This window comes from Gavialis gangeticus, unplaced genomic scaffold, assembly GCF_001723915.1.
Source record: "Gavialis gangeticus isolate Ggan-Ray unplaced genomic scaffold, GavGan_comp1, whole genome shotgun sequence".
NCBI lineage: Eukaryota > Metazoa > Chordata > Crocodylia > Gavialidae > Gavialis > Gavialis gangeticus.
The window spans coordinates 31,420,014-31,433,146 of NW_017729022.1; the positions used below are offsets into that span (position 1 = coordinate 31,420,014).

Sequence of the window (13,133 nt, forward strand, 5' to 3'; positions counted from 1 at the left end):
GGGGATTGCCCCCTGCCTGGCAGCACCCAGTAAACACTGGGGCTTTTTTTTAAAGCAGTGGGAGCTGCGGCAGGCAGGGCAGCTATGGGGGAGCAGGGGGGTCGGGAGGCAGGCAGGGGTCCCCCCATGGCCCCCTCCTCCAGCCCCCCCTCCCCTGCCCCTAGTACTTACCAGCTCGGAGTCAACTACAGCTCCCTGCTGTAGCCACCAGCGACTGCCCAAATCATCAGAGCTCTCCGAATCTTTGCCAAAGATTCGGAAAGCTTTGAATTGATTCAGACCTTTAAATTGGTCCCCTGATTCGATTCGGATTTGAAGATTCAGCCGCTGAATCTCCTCTGAATCGGCTCACCACTCAAAACTTCACACAGCTCTAGTAGGCATCTATCCATAGTGAAGGAGTATGAAATCCTGATCCCATTGAACTTAATATCAGAACTTCCATGACTTTGAAGGCCCAAAAATCTCAAGAATGGTAAAGATGCAGAGATAATGGTATCCTTGTTGTTCTAAGGAGAAATTGAGAAAAATATCCTTCACTAGATTGCAGATGCAATATTTCAAAGTACAATACTTTCTATGCCCTGATTATTTAATTTATTTGCAAGTGGGATATTTTAAGGGAAATATTTTGGTTGAATGAAATAATTTAATCCACCACCCAAGATTCACTGAAGATAGAAATTTGCTAGCAGGTGCACACTCTTGTAGATAATCTACATAGATGATTCATTTTGCATTAATTTACAGAGGTGATCCTGCTGAATGTGATCCTTCAGCAAAGCTCTCCTTTATCAGAATAATGAAGGGATGCAATAAGCTCTGATAAAAAGAAGCATTTATGAAGGCACTTCCAAAGCTGACTGATCCTTCTTCCTCAATACTGCTACACTGTTATAAGACTTGAAGACAAAGATTTAAAATAGTACATAGTAAAAACCAGCAGTGAGAGCAGGGGAAGAAATCAGTTTAGTTTTGAGACAGGCATTTGCTTTAACAAGGTATTATTAGTATCCTTTCTGCAATTAAGAAATTCCAGAAAATGTAGTGTTAACATTTGTACAGTGGGCATTTTAGATAATGTAATTTGAATTATTTTGAAGAGCTCAAATACATTTGAAGCACTTTAATTAAATATATATCAAGTAGATCTGAATATTTCCTCAAGGACAAATTCCTCAATTTATATTTTTGTATTCATTTTTCATTGTTTTATGGCTTTTTTTATTATAATCAACCAGGCTATTATAGTTCTTTAAAATGTTAAGCAAAGAATGCAAGAGCAGAATTATACTGAAATCTTCGAATTTGCTATAAAATAAGGACATTCTTCAGGGTCTCAGGGTAAGGATCTAAGAAATTATCGTGCTATTATTGTGGCTTAACCCAAGTCTTTCATATCCAGAATTACCACTGATGTTTGAGTAGCTACAAAGTCAGGCTTTAAACATGTCTTTTAAAACATTCATCCAAACAGTATCTGCTCCAACTAACTAGGCATGCACTTTGCAATCCATAATTCTCTTATTGTTCTATAATGAACTAATGTGCTCATGATTAGGTAATCTACTTCTGACCCAGGTGCTCTGCAGAGAAAGGATTGGTTATGCAGCATCTCACCAGTTGAGAAATCTTTAATCCCTAGGATGCAGGAGAACACCTTGAGATTAAGAAGAAGCAGGTTCATGAGAAATGTTGTGTTCAAGGAGAAGCAGCAGGATTGAGATAAACTGACTCCAGAACTGCTTCTTTCCTCAGCTGTCTAGCAAGCATCCCGAGAGCTTGGAGGAAGGCAGCCGGTGGCTGTCAGGAGCAATCAGGGCTGCAACAGAACGATACAGCATAAACAACCTGGGAGCAGGTGGCATTGATATAGCAGCACGTCCACAGCAGAGTGATCCTACAGATCCAGCCTGAGTCTGTTATCTTTGTTCTGTCTGCTTCTACAAGTGAGGTTAGGAATGATGAGTACTGTTGGTGGTGTTCATTTATTTGCAATGTAAAGTTACTGGACCCATGGTATTTGCACCTTTTAGTTTCTAGCAACCCTAGTGAAGAACAGCAAAATTGTTACACATACATACATTTATGGGGAATCACCAAGGGCTACCCTCTGAGCCTAGGCATGCATCAGAATATTTGCTTTGAAGTTCCTGGTACACATCTGATGGGAATCCATTACACCACAGTACTCTCCACGACACCAATCATGGATTGACACATCTTTGGAATGCATGGTTCCATTGATGACTTCTATATTCTCCCTTCTCTCTTCTAAATAAAGAACTTTATTGGGAAGTCAAAAAAATTAGCTCAGATGACTTCTAATAAAGCCAAGAAATAGATATTATCTACCAATCCTTGGTTTTCATTTGTGTCAGTAATTCTTGGGTTTGTTTTTCAATTTTGTTGCACTGATATTATACCAGTGTAGCTCAGTGGTATAATCAAGTGATGAATGAATCCTACATTTTGTTTCTGAAAAAATATCCTTAATATTTTTGGAATCAATTCTGTGACTAAAGTTAGTCCGCAGTTTGTTTTTCTTTTTTCTCTCTGGTAATACTGCTGTACCCGACTGAGATTTTAGCCAAGTTGAAAGTTATTGTCATTGTATAAGAGAGATTCTAAAATTAATATTGTATATACAAATCAGTAGTGCAAATAATATTCAGACTTCAGTGAGCAAGACTATCTTGAAATAACTGCTATAGGAGCAATTCCCAAGGAGTAGCTGACTGTTTTTCATTGCTTTCTTTTCAGCTATTTTCAAGATAATGTTTGACAGACATTTTATCTGAAGTCATGGAAATACAAGACAGCTTCACAAAAGACCTTTCAAGGGATCAAAATATGCTTAATTGATCTTGAGTGGAAGATGAATAGAAGAAGCTTCTTCCTGATCTTGTTTCAGCTATAAATAAGACTCCTCAATGCTCTCTCTACTCTCTCCTTTCTAATCACAAAGGAGCCTAATTACATGACAGACGGTTATATCTTTTGTTCTTTTGACTGGTCAAATTACAGCTGCATAGTAAATGTAGAGGCCTTTGCTCCCATTTCATTTTTCATGGTGATATTGGCCAAGGAAATGCCTGATGCTTTGCTTCCTAATAGCAGGTACCTCCACAGACTTCAATCCCTCAAACTAATGCTGAGCATGTAGTAAACATTCTGTTAGTAAAATATGCCATAATTTATCCTTTTTAGGTACCAGCCACAACAGCGCATTTTAATATTAAGCTGTATTTTATTCCCTATGTAGTATTCAGAACACAGGATTATAGCAGGACTGTGGGAACAGCCAAATGAGTAAAAACTACTATGCTGCTTGACTTTCAAGACTGTACTATCCAGACTTCCCTGCAGGACAAATTGGGCAGAATGTCTTATGGCATCTCATTACCATCCCTCTAAGTTTCAATCGGGCTGAAATATTGCTTGTTTAAAAATCAGCAAAAGGAAGCTACATATCTGAAAGCTATGGAAAATGCATGAAGTTCCACAAAGCGGCTGTCTAGAAAAGCAGCTTCATTTTCTTCTTTAACCAACCATCACATTTAAAAAGGGGACTGTGGTTAAGTCTGGTACACTTCTTAGAAAAGTAACTCTGTGCTACCTAAGTAGAATATATGATATTCACTTGGCTATTTTTAGACTGCTTCTGTTGGTAGCACTGCTGCTTTTCAGCCAAATAAAATGAGGCTTTGAGCTTCTAGTCCAAACCAGCATAGCATCACAGAACCCAGTAGGAACAGGAAGTTCATAGCACTAGTTTAATGCGTAGAAATAACCTTGACATGATTTATCAGTAAGATGACTCTTGGACAGTATGACTCTGAAAACATACAGGTCCATATCCTGTTCTGCCTCTAAGATATCTAAGTGACACTTAAATAGTTTTTAAGCATCTTGGAATCACTGAACACAATCCTATTCCACACCACTCAGCAGCTATCTTTATGCCACTTCCCTATTAAGAGCTAGATTATGCCCTTGTTTCACTGAGCTACACAGAGAAGAAAGGGGCTCCTTTTATCCCTTGAATAAGAACTACCTTAAAATTGGTAGTTTATAAAAGTGGTATGTTTATGCAGGAAGACATGGGCCACATTCTCATTACTGCTGCTAAAATAAACACTCTTCTCTGTTTTGTGGAACAAGCAAGTACACAACATATAAGATAGTTTGAAAAGGCACTCAAAGTTCTAGGATCTATATGGTTCCAGATTTGTGGACTCTTTCTTTCCCATCCCTTCAAGTAGCCATGGTAGGACAGCAACTAAATGTTAACATCAGCTTCCAAGCTCTTTTTGCATTCTGTGTTAGAGCCAATGCAGAAGATCCCTGGCTTTGATCTCCTGTGACGCTCATGGGCAACTCTAACCTGTATCTGCAGAAACCATGGGAGATGCAGATTCTTGATACACCAATGGAAAATTAAAAACTCTCCCATGTGCAACTGTGGTCAGCCAGAATAGACCATGGAACAATTAACAACTCAATGCCCAATCCACAAATAAGAAGCCAGTATCATAGCAATACACTTTGCTGCTCCTGAGACAATTTTCTGGCTTAGCCACCTAAATGTAAAATTATAGTTGCTGTTCTGTATCTACATCAGCCATAAAAAAGAAGACGACGACTCTGTGAGTGCATCTACATGTGCAATTAGCATGTAGGAATAACCTCCAGCACAATTTGCACCAGAGTTTTTTACTCCTAGGTGCCACATTTACATGTGCACCTCGGACTGCAGCATGTTGAGCCAGGATGGAGCAGCCCTGGCTGGCAGGGGCCCAGAGGATCAAGCTGCCAGCCCGGTACAGTTCCTCCCCAGCACAGTGTGCTGCGGAGGAGCTGGCTGGGGCACAAGGGTGCTATAGTGCAGGGCTAGCAAACAGGCAGCAGACCCTGCACTGTAGCACTCTCATTCCCCAGCCAGCCCCGGTCATCATCTACATATATGTTTTGGTGCTTGTCTCAGACGGTACTACCCTACAGCATAGTTAATTTATTTAATGATGCTTTATTGTGGAGCTAATTAGTCAGCTCTGTAGTAAAGCATATATGTTGTAGATGTACCCTGTGACTCAGGGGAGTGAATATATTGCACAGGACATGGCTATATTAAAGTTCCTCTGTTTTTCCTGCAACTCAGTCACAATCTGAAGTTAAGGAAGCATGTTAGCATAGCTCTTTACTTCTGGCTGTATCCATTATTTTGCTGCAGAGTATGGGGAAAATATGAGTGTATGAAGGAGGGAACATCTCAATTAGCCACTTTCCTTTTCCAACAGTCCTCTGTGGCTATCCACTGTGGAATTAAGGAAAACATAAAGGTTATAATAATTCATACCTCACATCACTGTTATTTATATTACTGAATTAATGCTTATGAAACATTTTGACATTTTTGATTCAGGTTTTATATATATACATATATATATATATATATATATATATATACACACACACATATACATATATACACACACACACACACACACACACACACACAGAGTAAACTCTCTGGTAACCAGCACTTTACAAGCTGGCATGCTCTGTTTACTGGCATGCTGACTTGTAAGGAAAAGTGAAGCCAGAAATGCCCACCGTGGCACCGTGGCCTGCACTGCTGAGTCCCCATGGCCCAGGGGCATAACAGGGTGCACAGGGCTGTGCAGAGCCTGCCTCCCTGTCCCACAGGGACTGTGGGAGGGGCAGCAATGCAGCAGAAGGGGTGGTGGGATGCCCCAGACACGATGGGAGAAGCAGTGGCCTGAGCCACTAAATTAACCAACATATTTTGTTATCCGGCATCCCCCATTCCCAGGGGATGCCAGATAACACAGCTTTTACTGTGTGTGTGTGTGTGTGTGTGTGTGTATATATATGTATATGTACACACACACACACACACACACACACACAAGCATAATTAATGTTGTAAATATAATTGTATTATTATACCAAATAGCCATAAATTAATGCTGTTGCCGTGAACAGGGTTGTTATGCTTTCCACAGTGAGGAACTGTATACCAAAGGATTTCAGTCAGATATAGAAATTGAAATTTATTTTACGCTAAGCATTTCAAGTATTCTAAGTAGCAGTGTTGGAACATATGAGGTAATATCATCCAATGAGACCAGTTTATGAGGCAGTAAAGAGCTACTGAAAATTATCAGATAATGAAAATGCCAAAAATGAAGAATGTTATGTGATAATCACCAAAAATTAAATTAAGAGAACTCTTCAAACTGTGTGTCTTTTCAAACACAGTGGATGTTCTAAGGGTGGTTGTCAGAAAATCATTTCCATACACAGATAAACTTTCCATTTTGCTTTTTCACCTTTGACTTCAATTCATTCTGTGCATTCTAAGGGAATATTTATTTGTGTCATCTCTAATGGGTAGCTAGATATCTCCTCTTTTCTCACTTTATCTTTCCTTCTCTGGCTGAATGGGAAGTTTTAGATATTTCACAAGGGTAAATCATGTCCTGATAGTACATTAGAAATGACTATGGAAGTTTAAAGTAAGATTCCTGTAGTTCTTAAAAACAATGCCATAGTCAAAATGTAGCTGCTAGAGAAGTATAGGCAACATATTAATTAATGACAGAGACTGGCAGGCAGTAGTGACACATAGGGGTGCACGGGGATGCACATGCACCCCCCTGAGAGTGCTGGTGCATTCCCTGACAGGCCGTGCTCCCTGCTTAGACGATGGGTGGGGGAGCAGGTGGGAGCACTATAGCCACTTCTGGGACAACCACGGTTGCTTCCTAGTCGGTGAGTTTTGCCGTGGTGGGACCCCCACTCTGGTCAGTGGGGGGATTGGCCATGGGGGGATGCCTCCCGGTTGCTGACTGGTCACTGGGGGGACACGTGCTCCCCCTGACTAAGGTGGCACCAGTCACCCATACTGGCAGGATTCTTTAGAAGTTTCCCATCCTTCAGGATGAATGTATTTGCAGTTACCTGAACTTTAATGAACTATTCCTTCCTCTTCTTTGTCAGTAGGCTCTTCAGTTCATGACAGCAGCCCGTGTCTTCTCTCTACTGAAAGGTCATTCCATCTAGGAACATGCCACATAGTGCTGTATTTATTAATGTATACCCTGGGATTGCTCTACATTAAACAGTCATTACACAAAGTAAAAATAGCCTTTGGAGCAAGGGCCAAAACCAGGGTTTCCCCTCTCCAAGTACATTTTTGTTATTGAGAATGTTTCTGAGGACATGGTGGGAGTAGGTATGAGGAGGGATTGGAGTAGCAATAATATTTTCACATTGAAAAAATTAGCATTTCACAGGAGACCACAGTGCCAAATTCCACTATGACAAATGTGTCAAGCAGATAATAGTATATCAGAACTGCCATTCATGAATAAGAACTTGAGAGGAGATCACAAGAATTGCCATAACCAATCAGTCATACTATCATTTTTTTCCTTTCTCCAGCAGGGATCACTACCAGATGTTTTAGAGCAGATTCAGGAAGCTCCGTAGCAGATAATTCTGGTGTAAACTTCTAGCAAGGAAACTTTTCTCCTTATCTCAGGCAGCTACTGATTGTTTCTGCCAAGGACCAGGAAGGTTTATATTGTTTTATTATCTAATTCACCTTACTAACTGCCGGTTAAAGAGCCCTGGTGAGGATGTGGATATGAAAGAGAAGATGTGGAAGAGAAAGGAGAATGATAAGAACACAGAAAAAGCAACAGTCAGGATGAAGAGGTGCGCAATTACACTGGAAGACTAGAAATACATGTCACGGAATCAAGTGGATCACCTGTGCCATAGTGTGTCACAGCACAGTTGATTCACTTCACTAGGCAAACCGCATGTTGCCCCTCATCCCACTCTTGATACTGCAGTACAAGGTGCAATGTCATCTCCACGCTTCCCCACTCAGCCAGACCCATCCTCCCGATCATGGGGAAAGTGGAGCTTTTCCCTGCTCAGAGACAAGGGGTGCTGCCCTGTAAGCAGGGAAAGTGGGCAGCTGGTCTGGGCCTTCAAGCCCGCAGAGCACTTGCCTGGGGTGGTTGGAGTGTGCCAGCAGCTCAGGTGCTTGTATTCTGCTGCCACAGAGGTAATAGATGACCTCCACAATAAAGCACATGAGTCTATTACTACCATGCTACTGATTTTCCTTTGATGCAACTCAACAAAGGGTAGGAACATCTATTTGCTCACAATTTGTGTTGCCATAAAAAAATGTGGGGTGGTGCAAATGAAATGTCAGGCAGCATCTGTTTCCACTCCTAGTCATTTAACAAACATCCCGTGAAACGGAAGCAATTAAAGGGAACAATATTTACCCTTAGTACTGTAGACCAAACCAAGATGACTAAAATAATCGAGTCTCAAACTGAATTGGAATCTAGGTGGATCATTATATAAACTTATTCAATGCCTGATTTTACACTAAGCATTTCAAGGCAAATGCCTTATATCAAGTGTTTTTTTATGGGAAGTCACATATTAAGAACAGGGATGTATTTGATAGCCATGTTGGTCTAAGACAGAAAGAAATGCAAAACTCTAGAACTCTTGGTTCAGAGAGGATACTTTTTATGAGACCAACTAAGAAATCTCAACAACAACAAAAATAATCTTTTCCTGCAAGTTTTTGGGTACACGCATCCTTCCTCAGGCTCAGGGAAAATTAGAGATGGTAAAAAGTCCCCATAGGTAGAAAAAACAAACTTCATTTTTGCACAGAGGAAGCTGAAGGTGGAAGTCTGTTCCTCTGGGTCCATGAGAGTGTCTTTGTGAGTCACTCTTTGATGTGCAGATAAGGCAGGATTCCTTCCCTGGTGCTGTCAGATGTTAAGAAGCAGTATACTCATTTAGAAATTGATCCAACAGATATGTGATCAGCAAGCAAACAGATTTATTTTCTGTGGTATTCCTGTCTACTTATTATTACTCTAAATATGTAAAATTGCGTAGAATAGTGAGATGTGAATGAATTAACACCTCAACTTCTAGGCCTGGAAAGAACAGAAATATTAGTTTATTACTTTCTTCTTTTAAACATTTTAGAGACTTACCAAGTAGTAAACGTTTTTATTAGGTCCTAAAGAGGTAACTTTTTGACAGGATGACATAAAAACAGGCTGTAAACTGCTACTGCCGTATTCAGGACGATACTGTCAGTAAGAAATTCAGCAAAGATACAAATGCAGGACTCACAATCAGAAAGAATTTATAGCCATATGTGGTTATCACTACCCAGTGCAAATTTGAAATAAAAAACTGGATCATTTGTTCTAGTTTGCTCATGTTTTTCCAGATACTGTGGCAGAGTGCTCTTTCCATAGACATTCATTTAAGTTAGAGACTGATTTAGGTGGAAAAACATGCTTCTGAAACCTTTCCTTCTTTCTAGGGCCCAGATTCAGGAAACCTTAACAAAGGAATAATTCTATATGCTAGATTTAAGGATAAAACCTATTGAGTCCTGGTTAACTAAGGTAATAAGATTGTTCTCTTGCATGATTTTATACTGTGTTCCTTGAGATACTGGAAGTGATCAATGTAATAAAGACTGTCTTTGTAATAATGTATTAAGCACAAAGAAATCAGTACAGTAGATAAGACCAGCGGCATATCCGTCAGTGTCCTATAACTGACAATTGCTATTAACACTATCCCATGACTCAGAGGAATATGCAAGAAGCCCCATAGTAAATAATTCTGATATAACTTGCTAATAATGGTAATTTCTTCCTGAACTGCAGTAGTTATTTATGCCCTGAAGAAAGATAGAGGCAGAGCTTACATTGTTTAAAAGATTGTATCTGCGGCATGTCTCAATTTTCTGAGTTTTTTTTACATAATATTATATTAATGTAGGTTCTCCTAAGGAGACATATGCTTCTCATCTGGCAAAAGACAACAGACGAATGTTATCTGCCATGTTCAATAATAAAGCATATTTATTTTAATTTTTATCTATTATGCTTTTATTTTTATTTGACAACAGCATGTAGCACTGTAAGGGACCAACGTCTGATGCCAGGTCTAAATGAACGATCCATTGCAAAACTGTAAGAATCCTACTTACAAATACTACACTATTCTGAAAGAAGAAGGAAAAGCATAGATGAAAATAGCTACTGTGCCTCCGGTTTGGCCACTGGCAAATGAAATGTGTCTTCTCATGTCCTGCATTCTAATATGCATCTAAGGCCCTCCAAAGGGCAGTTGGTCTGGTTTCTAAATAGCATGTGCTTGTAAGTATGTGCTGTCCTTCAGGTGTCCGTTTGTCCTTTCCCTGAATCTGAATTTGACTGTAATTCTTAACTACTTTTCTCCATTTGATTATGTATTTGAAGTTATCTCTGCTGTACATTTAGCCCTGTTTTCTAAATAGGGGGGTGTCCTTTTTCAGAAACTTCAAGTCCCCAAATAGTTCATGTCACTGTTGCACTGAAAGATTTAAGTGACCCTACATGATTAATATCTGACAGTGTTATATTTTGGACAAAATTCAAAGAGCAGAAAAGCTGAACATTTGTTAGACCCAAGTATTTTTAACATGGGATACAGATGGTAGCAAGGCATTTTCTAAGCTTGGAAGCTGGGTATAGAATATATTTCTGTTAACATTTCAAAGATAGCATCTGCAAAAAAACAAGCATAATTAATTGCAAGGGCAAGCAAAAGCATTTAAAAACTTGCATGGTTGTGATGGTTGTGTCCCAAATTAGCTATTTAGGAGATTATAACATAACATTTCAGCCCATACTTAATTGAGTTTGTCACTGACATAAGACAAAGTAATGGGCAAAGAACTGGAGGCTGGTCTGAGGTACTTTACAAACCAATTTCAATTTTGAACATTGTCTTAATAAACTTAGTTTTGGCAGAACCAGTAGGTAAGTATAATCCCATGAAATTATCAGGACCTTGATGAACCCAAAATTTGATGGAGTTTTGAAACAGGTGTTGCTATGATTACTCAGAATGAGTAATATCTGCTCCTAGATATAGACCTAGTGAATAAGGGTGTTAGAATCTAGCCTTAAATGTTCTGGCTTATAGTTGAATTTAATAACAAGATTTTATAACATTTTTAGTTGATGGATTAATTTATTTTGTCACAGATTTTTAACACAAGTTTATTACCAAATGACTTTCGTCATGCACAAAAATCCCTTCTCTCCTTTTCAGAAATCTAAGCTTAAAAATATATCAGAGTTTCTTTCCACTATCTGAACTTTAACCTCAGTCAGACTTTCTCATCTGTTACCACCTATGTTCATATAATCTTTGGTCACAGCATGTTGTTGCTAAAATCATGCTAAGTGCAAACTACCTGCTGTTTAGGAAATTATAACACTCAACTGCTCCTTTATCGGACTATAGGAGGTATGTGGTGTTCTCAACACCAGTACACAAGAAACAATACCGACTCAGGTAAATTGTCAAGGGAGAAAGAAAATGGCCTGGAAGATGGTGGTGTGGCAGCTACTAAATGTCAGCATTCAGTTGCTGATGCCAGTTTTTTGTTCTCTTGGGGTTTAAAGACTTCGTTAAGAAAGGGAAAAGCTTCAGAACTCATAAGTCAGAGAGGCTTAACCTTCATACGTTTCCATGGGGTAATTTAATTTCCTACCCCAGACATATTTCGTGTAGTAGCTTAAAGTTAATTAATTCTAAAAATTTCTCTTTTTACAACATTGTCACTGCTACTGCAGTGCACAATATCCCCGAAGAACAGCCATCTTACATGAATGGTTTGCTCTCTGTGGATGAAAAACTGCCCAGGCTAATATTACCCCAGGCGTGAATATGTTTTTTCATACGGGGTAACAACTTACCCCAACCCCATGTTAATGCATTCAGGTAACTTGTTACCCCAATGCAATTTCTGTATAAATGACAGGCCTAGACCTGTTTGGCCACTTTGGGTTGATGTATCTGAAAGGTCAGCATTCATTCACACCTCATTCATGTCCACTTCAGGTATCCATGGTAACTAACAGATGGTCATTCTCCACTCTGCTTTTGCAGAAGATGTGATAATCCCTTTTGCTAACCACTTTGTTTGCAGGCTACAAGGTCATCCAAACACAGGGCCCTTTGCCAAAAACAAAAAACCCCCCTGTGTCATACCCAAATCCACCTCTCTTGTCTCATGGCAAAACTCCGCCTCACTTGCCCCTTTCATAACATACAAGATAGTTTGCCCTGCCTTTTTGGAAGTGAGGACAAGGAGCAAAGGGACAGCAGAAAGGAAATAGAATAACATCATACTACAATACAGCATACACTTTGGAGTCCCCTTCAATGTTAAGAGTTTGACACTCCCATGCCCCTTTTACCTGTTCTGAATAAGCCCCTGAGTGTGTGGTTTCCAAACAGCATGCACCCACATTTGGCTTGCCTGCAAAGGGTGGATGCTGGTCTCTGGCTTCTGTGCCCAGGAGGAGAGGGTGCTACCTGCACTGCCATAGGGCAGGGTGGAATTGCTTCTGTGACAGCATAGGTGTACAGTCTTGTCTTTGATCGTTATTTATATGCATTCAGCAGTAACCTTTTTTTCTGCAGTCCAGGATGAGAATTTCCTGTGCATATTCAGTGCTGAAAACTGTCTTGCACAGGTAACTGGGGATCACAATGATACATCCACTGATGAAATCTTATCCCAAGGCAGTGAGGATGCTCACTTTGTTCCAGGCATTAGAGATTGTTCAGAGCAAGAAGACCATGTGCTTATGGAAGTTTCATCCAGCTCATATGAGGAGGAATTGGTGCCACAAGCAGAAATGATGCCAACATTTCCAGTGGGAAAGGGAAGAGGACAAGCCCAGGGCCACTGTGGAAGACCAAGGAGAGCTACATCAGGACATGGAGCAGAACCACTCCCAGAAAACATTGCAGATCATAACACCTTTAGAGGAAAGAATAGCAGAGGCTGGGAAAAAAAGTCCATAGCTAATACACTATTGGAGAACAGCCAAGGATATAGCCCATGAAAGTGCTGAGCCAAAAAGAGAAAGTAATCAAAATAATGGTGGAAACATTCCACCTGCTTCTCTCACAAGATAACCTGACTTTTATTATAAAAGAAGCAAACAGAGAGGCAGAAAGAAGATTTAGGGAGTAGA

At 39.9% G+C, this 13,133-nt stretch overlaps 1 long non-coding RNA gene across 1 annotated transcript; it reads right to left on the bottom strand.

Annotated features, from left to right (window-relative positions):
* Positions 1–1,902: 1,902 nt before the first annotated feature.
* On the bottom strand, positions 1,903–12,360 carry LOC109297013. The gene is made up of 3 exons (XR_002097148.1): positions 12,149–12,360; positions 12,024–12,027; positions 1,903–1,913 (listed from the first exon to the last, which is right to left on the bottom strand). It is a non-coding gene; the product is annotated as an uncharacterized LOC109297013 (long non-coding RNA).
* Between the last annotated feature and the right edge of the window lie 773 nt (positions 12,361–13,133).